This window comes from Lissotriton vulgaris, chromosome 1_1 (genome assembly GCF_964263255.1).
Source record: "Lissotriton vulgaris chromosome 1_1, aLisVul1.2, whole genome shotgun sequence".
Taxonomy (NCBI): Eukaryota; Metazoa; Chordata; class Amphibia; order Caudata; family Salamandridae; genus Lissotriton; species Lissotriton vulgaris.
The window spans coordinates 630539105-630564562 of record NC_141685.1 but is presented as its reverse complement, the minus strand read 5'-3'; positions in this window follow the sequence as shown (position 1 = coordinate 630564562).

The window sequence follows — 25458 nt, the reverse complement described above, 5'->3', positions numbered from 1 at the left end:
ATGGTGTGACACGGCTGCCAGATGGGCTTGTGTCCATGACCTGGATTTACCGTTCTTGTATGCCCAGCTGATGAACTGTTCCGCCGCTCTGTGCGGGTCGCTCGGCATGGCTAGTGAGTGTATGCCCCCCACCATGAGTACTGTGGCTAAGTATTTTGTGTATCTCCTCGCTGCACCAGGGGCCAGGGCTTGGGTGATCAGTTCAGAGAGGTCTGCCCCGCCAGCTTCCACAGCTGGGGCGGGAAAGGGGTCATTTCCGCGTCTATCCTGGGGCCAGCTCCCTGAATTTGCTCATCTTGTCTCTGGACAGGGCGTACGCTATCTTGTTATCCACCCCTGGCACGTGCCTTGCTCGTAGGTCTATGTTGCCTTCCAACTGTAATGTAACCAGATGGCATATTATTCTCAGAGTGTCTGGGCACCTGGCCGACCCCCTGTTAATAGCCTGCACTACGCCCTTGTTGTCAGACCATAAAGTCAGTTTCATGTTTTTGAGTTCCTCTCTCCAAATTACTAGCGCTACTACAATGGGAAACAGCTCCAAAAATGTTATGTTGCTTGTAACGCCCTGCCTGTGCCAGCTGTCAGGCCACTGGCCCGCGCACCACTTGTCCGTCAAGAGCGCGCCAAACCCTGTGCTCCCTGACGCATCCATGTATACCTCAACCTGTTTGCAGGTCAGCCAACCTTCCCTCCAGATCAGTACCCCGTTGAAGTCTGCTAGGAAGGAGTCCCACACTTCCAGGTCCCTCTTCACCTCGGCCCCCAGGTGCACATGGTAGTGCTTGTGTGTGAGGCCGTGCGTGAGTTTTGTCAGCCTCCTTGCAAACACTCTGCCCTCTGGGATGACCCTGGTGGCGAAATTCAGTTTCCCAATCAGTTGTTGCAACTCTCTCAGTGTGGCTTTGTCCCGCCCGCACATGCCTTTTATCTCTCGCCGGATGTCCTCTACCTTCTCGAGGGGGAGCCTGGATGAGCCCACTACTGAGTCTAGTTCTATCCCTAGGAACGTGATCTTTGTCGTGGGCCACTCCGTTTTTTCTTTGGACAAGTGGATCCCTAGCTCCCCAGCAGCTTGATGAATGCCCCCATGGTGTCCCGGCACTCCAGGGATTCTGTGGGGCCGGTAAATAGGAAATCGTCTAAGTAGTGCATCTTACCGCCCGCTGGGTGGCGGTCGTGTAATGCCCATTCGACGAATGTGCTGAACAGCACGAAGTAGGCACATGACACAGAGTAGCCCATTGGCATTGCCTTGTCATAGGAAGCCTAAAAGGTGAAAGCTGTCGGGGTGGACTGGAAGGAGGCGAAATGCCAATTCGATGTCTGCCTATGCCATGAGCGTGCCACTCCCTGAGGCCCTTATCAAGTCTATTCCGTTGTCTATCGTGGAGTAGCTCACAGAGCACACCTCTGACTCGATTCCATCATTGGCTGACAACCCGTCTGGGAACGACAGGTGGTGGATCAATCTAAATTTCCCCTCTTCCTTTTTGGGGACCACCCCCAGTGGGGAGGTGACCAGTCTTTCCCTCGCCGTTGCCGGGAGGGGGCCCTCAATCCTGCCCAGCAGCCTCTCCTCTCTATCTTTTTCGTCACTACCCCTGGGTGCTGCATTGTTGATGCCAAGTTCCGCCCGCAGCTGGGGGGGGGGAGGGGCCCTTGAAAGGTATGGTAAAACCGTTCTCAAATCCCTGGACCAATAATTCTGTGTCTGATTTGTTGTGATATCTGTTGGCTAGCGCGCGTAGTCATTGTGTGTTGATGGGGGACCAGGCCCAGGAGGGGGTACCATGTCGCGCTTCACCCTCCTGATCCGCCCTGCGCGCCTCATTGTTTCTTACCCTCTTTCTTGTCGCGCTTGTGGCTCTCTCTGCGCTTGCAGCTTGCCGCCGGGTGCCCTCCCCCGCATGCTGAACACGTGTGCAAGAATCTACATGACGCCCCAAATGTGCATTCATATTGCTGGTGGTCCGCTTGTGTGAGATCCCTTTCCTGCGTTGAAGTGTTTGTGTTTCTGAAATGGCCTTCCTTTCCCCCTTTGAAAGGAGCTCCTTTAGGAGTGCTCGGCCCTTCCCCCCAGGACCTAGCCTCCTTTGCTACCATCATCTTATGGATGAAACCTGAAACCTCTTCCTCATTCCACTCCATCTCGGGGTGCGTCTGCATTTTAAGCCTGAAACCCTTATCTTATTCCAGCCACGCCTCCCCCGGGAACTGCCATTGCGCATTGTGTATGTTTGCCTGGTATAACCATAAATCGGCTGCGCAGTGTGGGAACTTCTCAACTATTATGCACGCCATAATCCTGAATGCGACCAACCAATTATCAAATGTGCGCTCTTTCCGCTCCCCTCTCCTCTCCCTCCTGTCTTGCTCTTTTTTGTCACATGTGGTCAGGTCTAGCCCCTCTAACTGTATTTCCAATAGGGAGAAGATGTCTATGAACTCCTTCCACCATATTCTTTCCTTTACTGCCACGGGGATCAGGCTGGCCAATCCTGTCACTCTGGTGGTCAGGGGTGCGGGGCCTGGGGAGGGTCTGGCGTAAGCCCCTGCGATCGCTGCGGTAATTGGGGATCCACTCAACCGTTGGGCATCCCCCATGCTGCTGTGGTGGTAGATGTTTGCTCTATTATCTGCTGCTGTCGCGCCACGCCCGGGTTGAGTAAGTACCAGGGAGCCCCTGTGGCCCGTTCCCCTTGCGGAGACGTGGTTCCCTCCGGTCGCCCTGTCCCTTGTCCCTCACTCGGCTGTGCCCTCACTCCCCCGTGTTCTGGACACCCAACCCTTGTAATAACAGTGGCGCCATTGCTTTGCAACATTCCTGTATGATCGTGCTAAGATGCTCACCATTGGTTGGCGTGTCGCTGGTCCCCTTGTCCGGTCCCACCACCGCCGTGCTGGCTGCAATTGGCTGGGTCCTTTTTGGCCCTTTCTTGGTCGCTGCTGCATCCGCTAGCTTCGCTGGCGCCCTCCTGCTCCTCATAACCGCGGGGGGCGTGGTCGCGTTGCGCCGTGCCCTGCCTGTTCCCTCGTCCGGGTCGCGGTTGAGATGCTCCTGCAGCCATCCGTCCCCATGCGCCTCTGATGCCGCGCGTATCTTCCGCAGCAGGTCGTTCAGGTCATCCTGGACCTTTTTTGGGCCCCCTATCTTGGCCATCCCTTGTGGTTGGGCTGCCCTAGTTCCCGCTGTAGGCTCTGTGTAAAGCGGGGTGCTGCCGCTAGCAAGCTGTGCACCAAACGTATTATTTTTTTTAAAACATTTTTTTGCTGCTGTGGCTCTCTGTGGCGGGGTGCAGCCGCCGCAAGTTATGCACCAAGAGCACTGACCCTGCAGGAGCTGCCCTCCTCTGTTTGTGGCACTGCTTGTTGGGCCTCCTTGTTGTCCGTAGGTCCCTCTTCCTGCCACCAGAGGGCGCCCACTGGTTTCTTTGCCTGCTCCTCGGCTGCTGGGCGGACACTCCCTCTCCTGCTCTTGGATGTGCCGGGCGGGCTCCGGGTATCCCTTCGTCCCGGTGAGGTAGGGGACGCCGCTGGGGGGAATTTCTTACTCAAGGCCCTCTCCCCGGAGTTGGCTGTGGTTGCTGGTGCCGTCGGGTGGGCTCCGGCGCGCACCGGTTGTCTTCTGTGCAATGCAGTAGCTCTGGCGGACTCGGGCGGGTTTCCCGCCTCCGGGGCACACCGGGTGGCACCGGTCGTGCTCGCTTTCTCCTTGGCGTGCTGGGCAGTGTCCGGTCATCTTGTAGGCCGCGCTGGGTGGGCTCTGGTCGCGGTCTTCTGTCGTGGAGTGACGGGTGGGCTCCGGTCGTGCTCCTGTCCCCCTTAGCACACCTGGTCGGTTCCGGCCACGTGCTGGCCACGTCGGGTGGGCTCCGGTCGCTGTCTTCTCCCTCGCAATTCGTGCACACCAGGTAGGCTCCGGTCGCACTCGGGATCGCCGGACACGTTTCCTCGCGCCGGCCTTGCCGGATGGGCCCCGGTAGCGGCCTGCCTTTCCGCGTGGTGCCGGGTGGGCTCCGGTCGCAGCCTGCCTTTCCGCGTGGCGCCGGGTGGGCTCCGGTCGTTCCCCTCGCTCAGGGCACCCGGGGTAGGCTCCGGCGTGCTCCTGGTCTCCCGGTAGCTTCCTGGCTTATTCTTTGGGCCTGCCATGCTGGGTGGGCTCTGGTTGCAGTTGTCTTCGCTCGGTGACGGTGTTCCTTCTCCGGGGGCAGCACGGTGTCCTGTCGCCCGTCGTCGTCTCTGTTGGCAGGCTGTGCCCACAAGATTCTTTATTGCCGCGTATATGCCCCCCCCCAGCCTGTCTCTGCCTAGGGAACCCCCCTCATTGGGGGGTTTGAATATCGCCTGCCCCCCCCCATTGCCCGCGGCGCGGCAGAAGCAAAGAAGGGGGGGCGAGCCGGGCACCTTCCGGGGTCCCCCTTCTCACTAGGGAAACCCCGTTTTCCTGCCCTTGCTTTGTGTCTCCCGGTGCCGTCTCCCCCCCCCTTGCTGCCCTTCGGTTATGGCGACGGCTCCCTAGCCCCCTACGGGGGCCCGCCTCTGCAACACTGTGCGGCTGGCGCTCAGGAACTCCCGCAAGCCTTATGTGTGCTTCTGAGAGTGAGTGTGGGTGCGCTAGCATGCGCTGGAAGGCCGGCTCCGCACAACCTTGGCTCTGCCTCCCTCAGACGTCACAGCTTACCCCAGCAGCTCCATGAAAAATGGTTGGGTGAGTGACAGACCAGCTTACTTTAAATAGCTTAGTCATGTGCCTGGGAACAGTAGTAAGACAGGCGCCTTCCACTCGGCCTCAGTGAAGGGGTTAACTTATGTGTGTGGTCCTGAGATTGGCATACGTAATAGGTTCGTGCTGGTGTGAAAACAGTGCTGATCGACATAAACCCACCTTACCCACCCAATGCACCGATGTACCAGCACCGGGTCTCCATCCAAGCCTCCCTGTGCACTAAAGGGGTTAACTGGGATCGTAAAGGCCGTCCTTTGCAGCAATGGGCACGCACGGACCATCTTATTACCAGAGCCCATGGGACACTAATTAACAATTTCGGCACCAGCTATAGTTTCCCACAGCTCATCCGCGACGTACACCGTCAGAAGGGCGGGGGCATATCCGTGGAAACATTGGAGGCGTGTGTGTGTGTGGGGCTAGCATCGACCAACTTAAAGCACTAATCAGCCTTGTAGCCAGCTACCTCCAGAGTCTAGTGAACTAATGATGCTCGGGTGATGCAGGTCTAGACTCGCTGTTCTGCTGTCATGGCACACTGCTGTCAGAGAGGGGTAGGAAGACGGCAGTGCTCTGCACACGTACCGTCCACTTAACCGTGACTGTATAGTGTTATTTTCCTAATTATAGAACCATTGATGATCGTTCAGTGGCACTTTAATGTTATTGTGCAGTTGTCTTGCAAACAGAATTTCCTTCAGTTGTACATAACGTTTTTCATTAGTGACAGGTTCTAGGCAGATGTTTGCTGGGATGATCGAACGACAAACGGTAGAGAAATAGTTCTACGTTTTAACTCTTTGGGGCTGTGAATAGTGGTACTTAAAACCCGTGGAGGATGTTGGTAACTGGAAGATGTCGGAGATTTAGATATTTAGGGATTCCAGGAAGGATGGGAATGGTTAAGAGAATTGGGTTAACTTGGCAGGTGTGGACACACACCTGACACCTAGCTAACGTGTGGTGGAGTGTGTAGGGGGCAGGAATTGTGGGATGGGGTTGGGAGGTGTGTAGAGAGGAGAAACGTTTGGATGATACCCCCGTGGGGAAAAAGAGAGCCGAGCTGGGCAGAGATAAGATGCCTATGTGCATAAATAAAAAAAATTGGAGCCTTAGCTGTTATAACGCTGTTTCTAACCAGTCAGTAAATGTATAGTATTTATATTATCGGCTGCACAACTTTATTCAATCAGACTTTGCGAGAATTCGCTCGCCTTACATATTAGAGTTTGGTAGGCAGTACTGTGTTTTTATGATTTGCTCACAAATGTGTAAAGTTCTCAATTGTGCGTTACACAACACCACAGTTGCAGATAAGAAACACCTAACACTCCCAGTGTCATTAGGAGATCCCTGTGCTTGTTCTTGTGCTTTATAAGCAATTACTTAATTTCCACATTGATGTTGTATAAAATGTACCCCGATTTGCTGCTAAAAAAGTATACTGTAGCTTTTAGTCACTGGCCAATTTCTAGTGTTAAATATTTTTTTGTTTTTCCATCCAATTTCTAGAGCCATTTGTCAAAAGTTAGTCATTCGTATTTGGAAACACACCTTTCTACAAGGGGTTCGACTCTAAGAACATGGGGAATGCTACAAAGAGAATATGGTACTGTGAATGAGATATGTAGGACAATACAATGCGCTCGAAACCAAGTTCGCATTGTGGACTTTTTGCAGCCGGAATACTTTGTTGTCTTCATTTTGATATGACATATGCTTTCATTGTTCACAATTCGCACATCAAGCTACGTGAAAATAGTGCATTATCCACTTGTAGTAGTGACTTGCATCAGGACCTGCAAGCACACTTACCAACTGCGTAATTGAAACTGCTGTCCCGCTTCCAACTCCTAAATGCATTTCTGCTGTGCAGTAATTGTGGCGAACATAGTAAAGTGCCCTGCAGCAGTCTTTTAGATGTGAAGCTGTGATGCAATATATCTTTTTAACCTTTTATTTATCATGCAGGTTTGTTTACCCTCCTTTATTTGCCCTATGCAGACTCTTTCATCACGGATGCTGCGCTCGTTGTTTACTTTAGGCTGCTGTCCAGTAACTGTCTCTTCTCTCTCTGAAACTCCAGATTCTCACCATTCTTGGCTTTTTCCCTTCCTCCTTCAGTCGTGCAGAGCGGCTGGAGTTCTCAGCTGGTATGGATGTTTGTTTTGCATGCACCATGAAAACTGCCAAATAATGCCTGTGCTATTAATTGTTTTTTTTAAATCGAATCTAAATTCCTGTGTTTTTGGGTTGACAACCTTTTAGTACCCCAAGCAATTGCAAATTCCACTTAACAATATTCTGTGTTTTCTGAGGAGGTTACTATATGAGGAGTGCAGTATGCGATGGGCTAAGTAGCTGCACTCTCTTACAGTACAGCAGCTGTGTGTACAGTGCCATATTTGACCCCCTCGCACCAGTCATCAGAGATGTAATGTGACAGTTTGTGTTGTGCTGGCTAAACTAGTTTGCCTTATCATGCTTAAGTAACATTCTTAAATGTTCTCTTGTTTGACTTTGAAGTGGATATTCAGCCCTGCCAGTACATGATATGCATTGCCTAGTTCAGCAGATCAAAAATCATACATTGTCATTTACAATACTAATAGCTCTAAATTTCAAAAATGCGAGACCGATTGCATTGCAAATGCTTGTTTTTCTTTTGTCAGGCATGGGGAGATTAAGTGATTTGCCCAGAACCTCAGGATGTTTAGTGTCATTGCCGAGACTCAAAACTGGTTTCCCAGATTTGAGGTCGACCATCCTAGCCGTTAGGCCAACTCCTCTGCCCATCATATGGGATACTCGCCAATAAATGGAGAGTACATTGTATAATAATATAAGGCAATATTAGTTAAGTGGAAAAAGGTAGGATCTCAATAAACCAAAACATGAAGAATTGAAGAACGCATGAGTAGTATACTTAGATGATGGTGTGAAGGGAAACGAAAAGGATGGCTGTAGGAATAAAGTGGATTGCTGATAGAGAGTATGAACAATTATTCGGTCTGTGGAACATAAAATTAGGTGCTAAAAAACAGTTATACAGATGCCGTACCCCTCCAAAATTCCTTTTTTTCCTTTAAATATCTTTATTGGGTGTTTTTCCAAAAATTATAAAGCCCCTCCCCACCCCCAAGTCAGACAAGTTCAACAAAGAGTTTTTCACAAAGAGAAATTAGAAAATTAGAAAATTGGATGGATTCATACATTGTACATTAATGGCTAAATAGGTTAATCAAACAACCAAAACATTTCCCTTCTATTTGGGGAGATAGAGATAACATCTAAATAATTATTGATTTCAAATAATATATAACTATAACATATTACATTTTGCAGTATTTAGATCCCGCAGGTTATGGCATTATGCTACAGAGAATTGCTTTGAGATTGGGACCACTCAATTAGAGGATTCCAGATTTTCAATCCCATGGCCCTCCGTCTTCTCCCTTTTCTTTTATATATAGCCATTTCTAAGTTAAATATAGCTAACGGTCTAGAAAACCATTGTTGAAAAGATGGTGGATTAGGGTCTAGCCAGGCAGAGGCGATACAGATTCTTAGGACCGCCATGGCAATAAAAATTAGTTCATGTCCAGAAGATGGTTCTGCGAGATTAGTTGTCCCAAGCAGAATCATTTCATTAGAGAGAAATATTCCGGTTTTTAGGATAGCAGTTAGAAACCGTTCAATGTTTAGTTTTAAGGAGGATAGGTTTGCACAGGAAGAAAATATATGTACGCTATCCGCATTAGATACTGTGCATCTAAAGCAGCAAGTGCCCCTCCCACTCCCCCATTTGGCAATTCTATCAGGGGTATAATACATAAAAAAGCAGGTTTTATAAAACTGTGTTTGTAGTTTGGTTGACATAAGGATGGTTTGGGATAAATCATAGGCATAATTAAATTCTTCTGTTGTGATTGCTAATTTTCCCTGCCACTTCTGTGCTGTTTTCTCGAGATCGTTCGGAAGAAGGGATAACATGTGAGAATACATCTCGCCGATTGTGAATTTTGTAATTTTTTTTTTACGTTTCTGCTATCGGAATTTTATTAAATGAGGTATTTTCTCTAGTTCTTTGTGTTATGAAATCTCTAATTTGCAGATATTTAAAAAAGTCTCTCCATTCCAGGTGATATATTTCCCTCAAGTTTTCAAACGAGTGTAGCCCTTCATTTACGAAGAGACATCCAAAGTGTGTAATTCCAGTTGTAGTCCATCTACAGGCCCCACTAAAGATTTCAGGGAGAACCGGTTTATTGCTTAGAGGAGAGTAAAGCGAGAGTCGTCCTATGCCCAGTAATTTCCTCACAGCTTTCCACGCTTTAAACCCCCCCAGTAAGGTCTTTAGATGGATGTTTTTGTGGTAGCTATCATAGAGAAATCGCCACAGATACCCTTTGCTCTTATTACCTAATACCAACTGATGGATTGATGGTTGGTCATCCTCTGAGAATGTCTCATTATTATCTAATAGAAAAAAAGTTCATGATTATATGAGAGCATACAAGCCCAATAATATAACTTAAGGTTAGGGAGGGCTAAGCCTCCTTTTTCTTTTGTGAGAGTCAAGAGCTTGTAGGATCTTCGAGGTTGTGAATAAGACCAAATAAAACTAGAAAAGGTGCACTCAGTTTGAACCAATATTCAGAGATTTTCAAGTTGATTGCTCTAAACATATAGAGCAATTTAGGGAAGTATACCAGTTTTAAAGCGTTTACACAGCCTATCAAAGATAAGTGTAAATTATTTAGACAGTGAAGATCTTTCTGCATTTTATCCAGGAGGGGGCTCAGATTTAATTCGACCAATTTATCGAGTTTGGAGGAGATACATACCCCTAGATAGGTTGCATTTGTTGTTACTCGAGGATCTACCATGATGCATTTGTCATTTAAACTTATTAGGGTTTTACTCTGATTAAGAGCGTAGCCGGCCATTTTACCAAAGTTTTTCGCCTCAGTTTCAATTTTATGTAAGGCTAATGCCGGATCTGGTATTACTCAGGCTATGTTATTGGCATAAGCAAGAGTTTTGGTCATATAGCCTTGGGTAAGTATAGGGGTAATACCAGCATTGAATTCCAGATTACGGATAAAGGGATCAATGTAGATGGCGAAGAGCAATGGGGAGCATGGGCATCCCTGTCGAGTTCCCCTTGATATTGTTAATTCTTTAGAGAGATTGCCGTTTATCATCACTACAGCTTTAGGGTTGGTATATCATTTTTGTACTGCCTGGATGAATCTTGGTTTAAAGCCCAGATGACCCATTGCCAGCCACAGAAATAACCAAGAGACCCGGTCAAAGGCTTTTTCGGTGTCTAAAAGGATGAGCCCCATTGGGTCTCCCGTCACCTCTGTGCTGTCAAAAAGGGTGATCACTCTATGGATGTGATCTGTAGTTCCTCTTCCAGGTATAAACCAGTGCTGGGAATTTGAAACAAGTATGTGAATTAATGGTGCCATTCGATTCGCTATTAATTTAGAGTATATTTTTGAATCCACATTGATTAAGGTGATGGGGCGATAGGAGCCCATCTGATTCGGAGGTTTATCTTTCTTCAGGAATACTACTATTTTTGCTTTTGACCATGACCTTGGTGGTTGTCCCCCGTTAAATATGTGTACACATAGATCTAAGGAAATCTCTTTAATTTGATTTAAAAAAGTTATATAAAACTCTAGCGGGATAGAGTCCAAGCCAGTTGCCTTTCCTCTAGACAGAGCCTTGACTGTCTCTACAATTTCTTCCAGGACTGGTATCTCCTCTAGATCTTCTCGGTCTTCTTCAGTAAGTCTATTGGGTATTCCCTGATTTAAGTAATCTCTCATACTGTCTATATCGGCTCCTCCTTCCTCTGAATATAAGGTGCTGTAGAAGTGCCAGAATGCCTCTCTAATTTTATTACTTTCTGAGATTAAACCTTCTACTTGGTCTGATATTTCTCATATGAAGTTCTGAGATGTTTGTTGCCTCATACGTATGGCTAATTGATGGCCAACTAGTTCGCTTACTTTGAAGATTTTCTCACTATGTGCTGTGGCTTTTTTAACCGCTTTGGTGATACATTTATTCATAATAGCAGCCTTATTAATTGCTACCTGATATTGAATTTTAGTGAGCTCTTCTAGCGTTAGAGAATTATGGGTTGCCCTGATGAGTTATTCTTCAGCACCCTGTAATTTTTCTGATTACGATTTATGCAGGTCTCTGGCCAGTTTATTAACCCTTATTGAGTATTGTGTCGTTTCCCCTCGGATTCCTGCTTTTAGAGCATCCCACACTATCTCTATAGAAGTACTCCCTACATTATTCTCTAGAAAATTTGGTATCCATGTTTGCATGTGATTACAATAGTCTTCTTCAAGGAGCAGGGATTTCTCGAAGGTCCAATTTCTTGGCTTCTGGGCCATTTGTATTAGCTCAAGGGTGCATACTAGAGGATTGTGGTCAGATAGTACTCGAGGCAGTTTTTCTATTTGTATGATAGAGCTTAATGAATGTGATATAAAAAAGTAGTAAAGCCTAGCATGCACCCGGTGTGGATTTGATAAAAAGGTGTAGCCAGGATCCTCAGAGTTAGAGATCTGCCACCCATCCAGAAGGCCGTGCAGATGACATAGATTTTTTAGGGCCTTGAACACATTAGGTTTCCTCCCATGGTACACCCAATTATCTTTCATTGACCAGTCGGAAGGTAAATTAATATTGAAATCCCCGCAGATGAGAACTGGTAATGGCCAATGAGCGAGTTCGCTAGAGACGTTATTTATCAGGGTGGGATCGTCACAATTGCTTCCATAAATTGTAACTAACTGTGATTGTGCAATCTGGCATTCTGTGATTGCCCACCTCCCGAATTTATCTGCTTTACATCGGTTAAAGCTAAGACCTCTGGCTTCAAAATTCCAAATGATATCCAGTAGATGGATTGTGGCAGAGTGTGCTGGTTAGACAAAAGGTGTGGATAAATATTGACCAATGAGAACTTGTTTGCTCTCCTCTAAAGGTGGATAGAAAGGCAATGGTTCAAATTGATGGTGGAGTACATTTCATAAATTTTTACCAAATCCAGAGAAAGAGTACTTCAGAGTGTGTTTTTGTTGAAAAAAGGGTTTTCAAAAAATATGTGCCTGCACTTTATAATTGCTGGGATCACTTATCTTGATTGTTTTGGTCAAATAATGAGAGTTATCACCGTTTAGAAGTAAGAACACAACTTTGTATGTTAATCGATGAGGGGCCAGCATATTCAGGAGCCAGGCATAGGAGCTAGGCACTGTTCAGAAATGAAGTGGTCACACCGGCCAGTCACAGAGATGAAGCATGCTGTAGCATGTAAAAATGCTTAATGTAGATCAATGGGAATTTAGATATTTTTGATAGGATAGTGTTGCCGCAGTCAATTCTCGATAATACCCATGCTTGTGTCACACCTTTCAAGTCTTGTACTCAGGGGAGAGGTATGACTCCTCAACTCAATCAAGGTTGATAATTAGCACTACTGTCGGTGGTCTTTATGTATTTTGGGGGAATTAGCTTAGAGTCATAAGTAAACCCCAGCTTTTTGGTGCTATTGATGATGTTAGACGAGTTGGCTTGTTTCCCCTGTCTTCTTGTTTTCTGACCTCCTGTTTTAATGGTAGTTGGACTTGGTTTCTGCTGGTTAAGTGTCTATGCACACTTTTTTCACTGCTATTCAGTGATAAAGTGCAAGTGCTCCTACTGTAACTTGTGTTGTGATTTGTTTTCCATGATTGGTACATTTGTGTTACTAGTAAGTCCCTAGAACAGTGCACTGTATGTGCAGAGGGCCTGGAAATTAAATGCTACTAGTGGGCCTGCAGCCCTAGTTGTGTCACCCACACAAGCAGCCTTTCAAAGGTGTCTCAGACCTGCCACTGTAGTGTCTGCGCACAGTTTTTACTGCCATGTTGACCTGGCAAGTGCACCCACTTGCCAGGCCCGAACCTTCCCTTGTCCTATGTGTAAGTAACTGCAAAGATAGGCTCAATGTACCCCATGGGCATTGTGCAGTGTATGTAAAAGGTAGGACCTGCAGTATTATGCTTGACATGTCCTGATAGTGAAATACTGCACATTTTGTTGTTCAGTATTGACAGTCAGTCTGTCCCAATAACATGGGTCCTGCTTTTAACATGGGGGATTAAGGTGTGTCCTGCCTTTTCTGGGTGTCTCATAGCCAAGCTGAATAGACCTTTCTACATTTAGAGTGGTGGGAGGAGTTTTCACTACCACCTGAATAGAACATTTTGCACAATGCTGCCTCCAAACTGTGTTTTACTGAGCTCAAAGACTTTTTGCCAAAAACTTTAAAGGTAAAAGTGATGTGTTGGAGCCCTGACCCCAGAACTTTAAAACTCTTTTCAAAGGAACCTTCCATAAAGAAGAGGTGGAGAAGCTGTGAGGAGGAACTAACACTTTGCCCCGTACTTTGCTGCATTTGCCTGCAGTGGCTGCTTCTGTCTTGGGCAGTGAAAAACAGTACTGGACTTTCTACAACTTATTTTCCTGAGTTACTCCAAAGTCTTGAGATAGAGCTTGCCCCCTGTTGAAGAAGTATCAGGACCAGCAAAGATGTCAAGGTCATCACTGGGAACTGTGTGTTTTGTGCTGCAACAGAAGAAAAAACATTTTGACACCGTCACCAAATCCACTGCTGGATATGTGACCTGAAGGAACCCCAGGGAGCATTGCCCTGCTTCACATTGCAACACTGGTCTCACTGACCTCACTGCCAGATGCCGTCACTAAGATGCTGCTTACACCATGGCCTTTGGGCACCGCACTTTTCATCACTTTGCTTCACATCGCCACCCTGATATCACTGTCATTGCTGCTCCACGTTGACATTGATGCTACTATCTGCACAGTGGGCTGTGGACACCGCTTGTGAGGTAGGCTCTCCTATGGCGGCAGCATTGACTACTGCCTCGTCCACCAATACTGAAGCCTGCACCGTGACCTGTGGACACTGCACACCGCATTGCCCCACTACACATTGCGGTACAAACGGGGGTGGTGATGGACGGAGCATCTGAACCAATCAAACACTCACAACCAGTCAACAGATCTGGGTTTAATCCATCACCGTTCTTTAGCCCACTCTGCCACCCCAGTTCAGACATGGCCATATGCAAATCAGTCTGACCCTGTGCCTCATGGGAACAGTGCAGCCGGAACTGCCAAGCCATGCCTTCCCTGGACCGTAAAAAAGCTTCAGAGGATCGGTTTCTGGCATTTCAGCCGTCTTCAGCCCGGCTTTCTTGAATCCAGTGGCAAAGTAAGCAAGGGACTCACGTCTGAGCATACCCTGCCAACTTATGGCAAACAAAGCCGTACAAAAGGGGGTGGTGATGGACAGAACATCTGAACCAATCAAACACTCACACCCAGTCAACAGATCTGGGTTTAATCCATCACCGTTCTATAGCCAACTCTGCCACCCCAATTTAGACATGGCCATATGCAAATCAGTCGGACCCTATGCCTCATGGGAACAGTCCAGTCCAAACTTCCAAGCCATGCCTTCCCTGGACCGAAAACAAGCTTCCGAAGACTGGTTTCTGGCATTTCAGCCGTCCTCAGCCAGGCTTGCTTGAATCCAGTGGTAAAGTGAGCAAAGGACTCACGTCTGAGCATACCCTGCCAACTTGTGGAGAACAAAGCAGTACAAAAGTGAGTGGTGATGGACGGAGCATCTGAACCAATCAAAGACTCACACTGTGTCAACAGATTTTGGATTAATCCATCACTGTTCTTTAGCCCACTCTGCCACCCCAGTTCAGACATGGCCATATGCAAATCAGTCTGCCCCTGTGACTCATGGGAACAGTCCAGCCCGAACTGCCAAGCCATGCCTTCCCTGGACCGGAAACAAGCTTCCGAGGACCAGTTTCTGGCATTTCAGCCGTCTTCAGCCCGGCATGCTTGAATCCAGTGGCAAAGTGAGCAAGGGACTCACGTCTGAGCATACCATAAGGCCATGTCTGAACTTGGGTGGCAAAGTGGGCTAAAGAACGGTGATGGATTAAACCCAGATCTGTTGACTGGGTTTGAGTGTTTGATTGGTTGAGATGCTCGGTTCATCACCACCCCCTTTTGTACCACCACCACACATTGCAGCACTAGTCTCACCAAAGACGCTGGATGCCATCACCATGCTGCTGCCTGCACGTGAACTGTGGGCACCATACGTTACATCATCGCCCTTTGCGATGCAGCCCCAAAATTATCAACATAAGCGTGCCTGACTTCTACTTCAGTGAGTTTGATCTGCTTCGGGTCCCACACTGACCTCCAGAATCAACACCGATGATGCCGCCTCTTCAGAACTCACCCCAGGATCAATGACACCCTGCATTTATAAGGTACTGTTTGCAGGTCTTCCAAATACCATAACTGGTCCTCAATGCAGCAGTCATTCTGATTGTTAAGTTTCTTTGTTCACAACACGCAGCTATCGACTTCAAGGAACTGTATTTTAAGTATATTTAAACAATATTCGTATTTTGACTACTGTATGGTGGATTTTAGTCTTGTTTACACTGATAAATATTTCTAAATTTGGTGTGGTATCCTCTTGTAGTGTTTTCAAAGTATTACTGTGTTTTATGTGCAAATACTATTCCCATTGCCTCAGATGAGCCTAACTGCATCTGCAAGCTACCAAGGGAGTGGGCAGGGGTTATTTTAGAGATGTAATCCCCCTTACCCTGACTAGAAGGAAAGTTTCCTACTTGAATAAGGTACATACCGTTGCCATCTAGAGACCCCTATTTCTAATAGATGGTGACAGATTACAACCGTGGATGTTGGAAGAAATGGATTCTTGCAGAAGCGAGGAACAGGACTGTGATGAAATAAGGAGTTCTGCTTTATTGACACTAAATTTAACATGGTGAAAAGCCAAGTATATCTGATAATTCTTGAGAGTGGATGCAACCTGAAGGATACCCTCATGAATGGTGACCTTCAGGTTTAGTTGTGAGCCGTCAGCAGGTTTTTTATGTGTTTTCAGTCTGACCCTGTTTTGGGCACCCAAAAAATTGAGGTATCATTTTTATCAGGAGATCGAGGGGAAAGCCGGGTGGCAGGAGATTTGTGCCCGAGCAATAATATTTTAACTTTCACACACAGACATTTGAGGAGAATGTGACGTTTTAGCTACATTTCAGGTTTGCAGATAATTCTGGGTTAAAAAAACACTGGGAAATCACTGCAAGCCACATGGCCAGCCAAGCACAGCTCCCACACACTGCCAGCCAAGAGCCAGTACAGGCACACCACCATCCAATGCATACTGCCAGCCAAGCAGCATCCAACGCACACTGCCAGGCAAGCACCAGTCTACACACACCGCCACCAAGCGATAGTCCACCCACACCGCCAGCCAAGTGCAAATAACTGACAAAATATCGACTACCACAATATCGAGGTACAAAATTATCGTGACAAAAATATCGAAGTCAAGAATATCGACATCCTATCTACATCATGGTAAGTACAAAAATATTGAGAAAAAAATATCGATGTCTAAAATATCGCTGTTAAAAATATTGTTTTATTTAAATGTTAAAAAGTTATGTGAAATAAAGTAAATAATACATATTATTAAAGAAACAGTCAAAAATATTTTAAAAATCATAATACGTATAATGTTAAAATAAATTAAACATATACATATAAAATATAATATATATACTTACTTACAATTGGTAAATAATTATTTTAATTACTTTATAAATTATAAATACATATAGACACATACATAAATAATATAAATAAAAATATAAAAAATATATAACAAATTACAAAACTACAATATTTATAATCTTTTTCAAATAAATTATACACAACATTAACTAAAACAATACAGAAAAATATTGGATAGCCGAGGGAATAAAATTACTACTCCAACTCCAGAGAGTGCAACAGTAGGGAAAGTATTGGATAGCGTAGAGATAAAAATGACTATTCCCACTCCAGTGAGTGCAAAAGTAGGGAAATTAATATAATTATCAATTAATCAATTAATGAAAATTCATTGCCAATTAATAATTAATTAACAATAAAATAATTATTAATACCAATAAATAGTAATTAATACAAATTAATGAGCAATACATAATTAATTAACAATAAATTACTTATCCATACCAATAAATATTAATTAATAATTATAAGACATGACTTCCCACCCTATTCCTCCATAAACACACAACCCGCTCTAAAACTAATCCCAATACATAAAAATGAATCATTACTTAATTACAATTAAATTGCTTCCCACACTATTCCCCTATAAACCCACAACCTGCTACGGTACTAAAACACAACATTTACTAACTTCTAAACATTTAATAGATATATTTAAAAAAAAAATACAAAACATAACAAAATATGTGGAACACATTCATATAAAATACATACTAAAATACATAAGACTAACATAAACATTGATATTATTAACATCAATATATTTGCTATCGATATTACTAACTTCGATATTACCAAAAACAATATTTCTTACCTTCAGGTCGATATTCTTTTCACCGATATTTTTGATGTCGATATTCCGTCCCTACGATATTTAAAACTCTATATTTATGTAGGTCGAAATAAAAAACTCGATATTATGTCTGTGCACGTCAAGTGCAAGTCCACACACGGGGCACAAACGGCTAAAATGTGTGCACAAAAAAAATGAGTGGCCCTTTACTATGGGGCCACTACCTAACATGCCCATAAACAAATCCTTGGTGCCTAGTGGACTTTCGACCCCCACCCAAAGGGCAGATAGCTTGTACCTATTTGTATTGAGTGGCAGCTTAGACATGCCCATACTGGTTAACCCCACCCCTACACAAAGTAAAAATAGTCCTTGGTGTCTAGTGGGCAGATTGGGGCCATTGCATCTATCCACCTTCTAGGGAAGACAGAAAGACTCTGCACATTTAGGGAGGCTTGGGGACATTGGCATGTCCCTTCTGAGCAGCCCCCACCCCTCCACAAGGAAAACAAATCATTCCTTGTACCTATTGGAACTTCTGCACCCTGGAGGGGCCAATTAGGTGCTATTGACACACTGGGGTCAGTAAAACGTGCCCATTTTTTATGGTAGAGAATGGGGCATTGACATGCCCATTCTGGGTAGCCCCCACCCCTGAGACTAAGGAAATAAATAGTCCCTTGTGCACAGTGTGCATTCCCCACCCCTCTTGTATACAAAAAAGAATAATCCCTGGTGCCTAGTGGGCTTTCTGTCCCCCCTGGGGGCAGTTCGTCATCACATTGAAATAGAAAATGCTGCCTCTGGCAGCTAGGGAAGCGCTTCTCCAGCTCCAGAGGCTGAACATGAAAAATGAAATCCCTCTGCTGTAAATGGATTTTCAGGTTGCATGCAGAGGACGGAACGGTTCCATCCTCAGCATACAACCAAAGCAGGTCAGGAGAGAACCGTTCCATTCTGAGCATGCCAGGGGTTAATAAGGTCAGCAGGTTTCAAATTTTCCTTGAGGCAGTGAAGTAAGAAGAGATACTAAAGATTTGAAATAACTAGTCTTTGAATTATCTTTCTATCTGTTTACAACCCATTGTTTTTCATTGGAACAGCCAGCCTTGCTTCAGTGAAAATAGCTTTCCAGCCTCTTTCATTCTAAGGATGTTTAACATTAAACTTTTAAATCTCTTACTTTGAAATACCTTGCATCCTCTCTTATCGGCCTACTTGTGAGTGACCTATCAAGAGGGTCCATTTCGACAGGTTGAATTTGCAGTTTTAAACTGTAACAGCTAGACTACAAATGGTAGGCTTGCAGTCATATTTTTACTGTCACCCTGAGACATTTAACTTATAGTCCCTGGGTACTCTTTGTACCACATACATGGGACTTCTAAGTAAGTTGAATATGCCAGTTAGTGGTAAGCCAGTTTCATCATGTTGAAAGGGGGGGTGCAGGACCTTTACCTCTGGTTAGCAGGGTAAACTTAACAGAGTAATAAAGTCAGCAAATAAAGGCAAACATCTGGGGTACTTCGTGAAAAGATGGGCATTTACTACATTGGTGTTATTGACCTTGCTTCATACTGTAGCGACAAGCAATTGCAAACAAGTAATGTAGCAATGGGGTAGCAAATCCGATAATAAAATGTTTATATTACCTCTTTGATTAACTGTCTTTTTAATCCATATGGTTATGTTGATATGAGACTACTTAACATAATTATCCATGGAATAATATACCATTCAGTAGTGTTACTAACTCTAATAATAAATCTGGTTTGAGAAATGTTTTGCTATATATAAGCTATTCCCTAAAATGATCACCTTATTGTTCCCCTCCTATGTGTTGTTCTTATTATAAGTAATTGATCATGTCGGATAATGCAAGCAAGAAGTATTATACATTGGACGACCAGATGCACTGAACCCTGATTTGAATAAAAATGTATTAGCAATTCATCTACACCATTAAGATGTGCTTATAAAGAAGTGATTTGTGTTAAATTTCAATGCGCGCATTAGTAACTTAGCTTATAAATACTTTGAAGAGCATATTACAGATGTGTTCAACAAATACTAACTATTGAATGTATAAACTTGAGCACATTATAGTTGGAAATCATCTCATTATACAAAGACTTTATTTTTTACCCTCTTCTCTGATTTGTTTAATTGTAGTTATATTTTTTCACAATAATGAATGAGATATGCTATTTAATGGCCAATACGATGTGCTGAGCCTCTCTTTAAACAACAATGAATCAACAGTTGGTCCATGCCACTAAGATGTGTCTACTGAAGCAAGAAAATTGTGGTAGGATTCTGTATATGGCAAGAGTAATTTATTCCCTATTAACATTAATAGTAATATGAAAATATTGTTTGCCATAATGCTCTTCTGTCAATCCCACTAAAGACAAATTGCCACAAATAGGTGGTAGCTTGTACATTCAAAGCGCAGTTGCTATTCTTTGATAATCAAAAACTAACTAGGTTTACTAATGATCCATATCATACTATGTGATTGATTATTGGCTATGTTTCAGTACACCCATCAACGCTGAAATCATGGGATTTTGGTATACACAAATTATACCTACATTTGTTGGAATGGCAATTATTATGTTGTAAAGAACAATGGATTTTCGAAGTATGTGTCATTCGTATTATACAGCCCTGAGGTAGTCCCATAGGAACAAAACATGCTGCCTCAGTGCCTGGACTGGATGTTGTTTTGTACCATGAGATTCTTAGAAAAATCAATAAAATAATAATCCCATGAAAATTACATTTATTATTCAACAGACTCCTAATGTAAGTAGAGACACTTGCATGTACAGGATCCTGGATACATTGCAATAAATAAGTTATTTGGGTGCTCCTACATTGGAAACTTGCTGTGGATGTCAATGAAAGCTGCAAATCAGGATGCTTAGCAAGAGGGTGGGGGGCATTCAATTGGACAGGATGGGCTAAAGCATAATATTTAATTTGATGTTCGAGCAAATATGATAGAAAACCTGTATTCTGTTTCCAACAGGGTTGGTTGCATCTAATCCTTCATTTATGTCCTTAGTTCAGACAAAACTCATTTTTAAAATGTTTTTATTCGTTGGGCCAGTCAAGTGTCTCTCAAAATCACATCTGAATGGCGCATACTGGAGGCATGTGTGGATGTCAACTTGGAAGCTATATATATGGGGTATTTTCTATTGAATCAACATTAATCATTTCCATTCTCCTCACTGCACCACAATCTCTTTCTGTTAGCTTAAAATCATGAAGTATTCAATTGATGTATAGCTTTGAGCATTGAAGTAATTTTATTAAATGCATTATTTTGCTTTCACTGTGGTCTCACATTGTTTGTGGACAAATTTGCTGCGATTTGACTGGGCCCTGGAAGTAAAAAAAGTAAACATTGATTACACTCATTTTCCTTATTTCCTTTTTTCATACTGACACATATGTCAAATGTGATGTATGACTGCAGTGTATCTCTACATCATAACCACATAAGTAACTCAAAGAACATGGCTTCTGGTTCACTGTTGTGGCCTGGCTGGCTGCTGCTTTTAATCTGCAGTCACATATGATGGAGGAATATAACCTGGTATTCGGAAAAAACGACTTTCATATGTTTGCTAAGCCTCCCCAGGTTCTGCTTGTAAGCATTCTAGGCTGGACACTTAATGCATCATAATGGGACTTGCTAAAAATTAAGAAAAACATCTCCACACAATTACATACTATAACTTCTGTTTGCACCCGTTAGGTATATCTAGTTTTTACATCTGGAGAGGCCTGTAGGGGATTACAAAAAGTAATTTTCACCTGATTTGGGTAAACTTAATTTTCCAGGAAATAGGAAGTTTTATTCAAAGTTTATTGTTAGAATGTATCAAGATTATGGTTAGATTTCTAATAAGTATATAATAAATGCTACTTTGGGGGTAATCACAGGCTATGAACACTAGAAACACTTGGAGTAATTATGTCATTTATGTTTGGCCTCGTTCTTGACAGAGAATATGGTTGTTCTTACAGTAGGTTGTGGATTTTACTTTTCTAATAGAGAACCAGTCACCCTATTTAAAGACAGATGACTACCTCGCATGGATCATTATGCCTACAGTGGAGCTGCCGCACCAGCAGCCCCACTCTACGTTCAGTGAAATGCTAAACAGACACCATGTTGTCTTGGCCTTTTCTTCATTTCCGTTTTTTCCCAAAAACTAGCTTCCATACTAGTAGTCTGTGTATGAAAACAACAAGGATTCAATGGCTGTGATGTGCAGAGAGGATTATCCCTGCACATCAAAGCAATTGATTGGCTTCCATGTTCATAACGCAATAAATCACAATGCAATCCTGAGCAGCGAACTCTAGTGATGGTCACTGTTGGACCTGTTAGCTTTATTGTGGTATTCCTTAAAACTTTTAGCCTTCCACCTCCATTTTTGCTGATCTCATTTTTGCTAGCCTTGGGACTCTGTGAACTTTAGCATTGCTAACCCATGCTAAATTGCATTTACTCACTCCTTCAAACATGGTAACAATGGCATATCCCCATTTGGCATATTTAATTTACATATAAGACCCTAGTAAAACAGCACTTAATGTACAGAGGGCCTGGATATTAAATGCTACAAGTGGCCCTGCATTCAAATGGAACAAGGGCTACCCTACTCACAAGGAACCATGGTATCAATTATACAACAATGAATAACGATTCCTGTGGACTATATGCATAATATTTGATAATTATAAAGCTCCTTGGAATATATTCATGGGAACGGATTGTCAGAGAGTGAGAGTCATACAGACCAAGAATTTTAAGGCTTTTTACTTTTTATGCACTTTGTGTAGAAAGTATAACACAAAATGTGCTTGGTGTCCCAAGCAAACTAGAACCTATTCTTTAAAAAAAAGTGACAGATTGTGGCATACAGTAGGTTTCAGTTTGTACAAAACGGAAGGTGAGTGTCTGAAAAGTTTCAGCGCTCCGTCCATCATCTCCTTGTGTCTGATTTTTTGCCCTAAGTTGACTGGGTCTGCCCAGACGTGTGTCCCTTGCTCACTTTACCACTGAATTCAAACTAGCCTGGCTGATGAGGGGTGTTACCCCGGAAAAGGTCCCAGGATGCTTGTTTCTGGTCCAGGGCGGACATCACTTGGCAGGTCCGGCTGGACTTTCCCCATGAGGCACAGGGTCAAGACTGATTTGCATATGGCTATGTCTGAACTAGGGTGGCGAAGTGAGCTAAAGAATAATTATGGATTCCACCCAGATCTGTGTCTAGGGGGTGATTGTCTGAAAAGTTTCCGCACTCCATCCATCATCTCCTTGTGTTTGCTTTGTTCGCACTAAGTTGGCAGGGTATGCCCAGACATGGGTCCCTTGCTCACGTTGCCACTGCATTTAGGCTAGCCTGGCTGATGAGGGGTGTTAACCTGAAACCGGTCCCAGGATGCTTGTTTCGGGTCCAGGGTAGATATGGCTTGGCAGTTCGGGCAGTACTGTTCCCATAAGGCATGCATATGGCTATGTCTGAACTGGATGGCGAAGTGAAATAAAGAATAATGATGGATTCAACCCAGATCTGTGACTGAGGGTGAGTTTCTGAAAGGTTTCAGAATCCATCTATCCTCTCCTTGTGTTTGTCTAGTGGCACCTCAACAGGTGAGAAACCTTGTTAAAATAATAAAATGGAGGCTGGAGTTCTCCTCACTAGCAAGTTGGCTAGTCAATCAGGCCCCTGGAAAAAGCCTGAGTGAGTAGGATCTGATACACAAATGTTGGAGAGAGACTGTTGGGCATCTTAGAACCTTTCTGAAAGTTGATATTCATAGATATCACTGGAAAATTCCGGATGGTGCCAGGAGGCCAGCACTTCCATATCACAAATCCAAAATCTCAGCACCAAGGGCCCTCCGTAGAGCACAGACCCTAAATTATCAATAACCTGCAATCCACACTGTTGCAGTTGTTAAGCACAAGAAATAAATCCTCAAGAAAAAAAACTGAGAAGTTAAGGAGGCAACAGATCAAAAGGAATGGACCAACCTATTCCATCTGCTGGAGGATCCTAACCACTCACACTTTTAGGAACACATGAACAAATTAAAGACTCTTAATTATACATGCTTTCAGAAGCAGCTTGGGTCAGCCATATTACACGCCTATATACTGACAGTCTGCCTCCCCCAACCTATGTTGCCATGTGGATAGAAAAGATGGGCAAGCAAACCCCATCCACAAGGGAACTACTAGTGGGGGAGAAGGCATGTGAAACCACAAGGCCTATGCTCTTCACTTCATCTGCCAAACCCGTGCTAACAGGACCTGAACATATATCCCCCCAGAGGGTCAAAGGCTTTTCTAAAGTAGATTAGGAAGGATGGTACTCCAGGTCAGAATGGTTTGCTTGCATTTCTGTTCAAGGCTATACCAGATATCTGGGCAAGGACTTTGAACCCACTCTTTAATACTGGGTGCCAGATAGGGTCGATCCCAGACAAGTGGGAAGGCTCAATCCTCCTCTCCATATTTAAAAAGTGGGTTCGGTCAATAGCTGCCAACTACCGCTTAATTGCACTGCTTGACCTAGAGGCCAAAATATATGCATGCATCCTGTTGTAACTCCTTCTGCTTTTTCAATCAGACTTCCGAACTGGGGCATCAACAGTGGACAATATTATAGCACTATCTTTCCGATGGCACCAAGTCACCACACAAACCAGCTTAACCCTTTTCTGTTGCTTGAACAATTATAGTGCAGCATTAGACATGAATAGGGGAATCCTATGGAGAAAATCTGCTAAGTGCCATAATTTCCTTATACTCTGAAACATTGGTCCTGGCTCGGCCACTCAAAAATCAAGACAAATAGAGGCCTAACACAGGGGCTTGCTAACTTTTTATTTTGTACACAGCTGACTTAGGAAAATGTTTGAAGCCCAGTGGCTGGACCCCACCCAACCAAGCTCCTAATAATAAAATATGCTGACTGCAATGATCATGGATCGCACACAGACAGGTATACACTGGGCGCTGAACACCCTGAACTCTTTAACAAGGCTATCCAGCTCATAGCTAACCAGGAAAAAACAATTGATATGATATTTGGTCACTGCAGGAATAAGAGGAACCTCTCCTGGCATCTAGGAAGTCAAGGCATTACCACAGCTAGAGGTTATAACGGTGAATGGTTCACTGAAAGTAGCACAGCGGTGGCACAAATAAATTCAATAAACAAAAAGGATACTGCATTCGCACATGGGGTTGGCCAACTAAATCAATGATTAAGGAGTGCAACGGCGCCCCAATCCTAAGGGTAATGAAAGTGTCATTTCTCCCCCCATTCGAAACAGCCATTTTGCATCCTCAGGAACTTTAGATTAAGGCTTGAATGAGTCCACTGTAGAGCATACAACAAATCTTGCTTTGTTTGCCATGACAGGCTAAGGTTGGAAATTAGTCAAGTATACTTGACTTTACACTGTCAAGCAACCATGTTGAAGTACCACATCAAGGTTGGAATGGTAAATATACAATCATTAAAAAGCCACCTAAGGTCTTCATTCCACATGAGAGGCCTAATCCACTAGGTGAGAACCATCCCATTCCCTACATGGAAAAAGGTAATTAATCAGCAATTAAAGGCGACCTTGATGACCTAAGACCTGCTGCTCCTCAGGAATTCGATGCAGCCCAGGCATTAAATGACTCCTATCAAGATGGGACTCCATGACCATATCTACTCAAAGCTATAAACGCGCAAACTCACAGACAGGTCTTCTACATGCGGTCACTTGTTCTGCCAATTAAAGATTTTTAACCCCTCCTCGGCCAACTTCAGTGCAAATTGAGCTTGCAGGCCTTGTCCCTTTCAAACTGAATCATGATTACACCAGCTATGTTGCTGTCCCTTCCTGGAACACCAGAGAAGACAATTCATTACACTGGTATGCTTGGCCTACGGGGCTCGAACATGCAAAGAAGCTTTTAGCATTTGCTTTTCAAATTCTGTCCCCTGGGCCCTTGCAAGTTGTGCACAATTTGTGGCCATAATAATGGGATGTATATCAGCAAGCTCAGTCATGGCTGGTGTGAAAAAGCAAGTACAAATGAGAAAGGCCAACCTCTCTCCATTTCCAGAGTGCTGGTGGAAGAACTCTGGATTGCCTT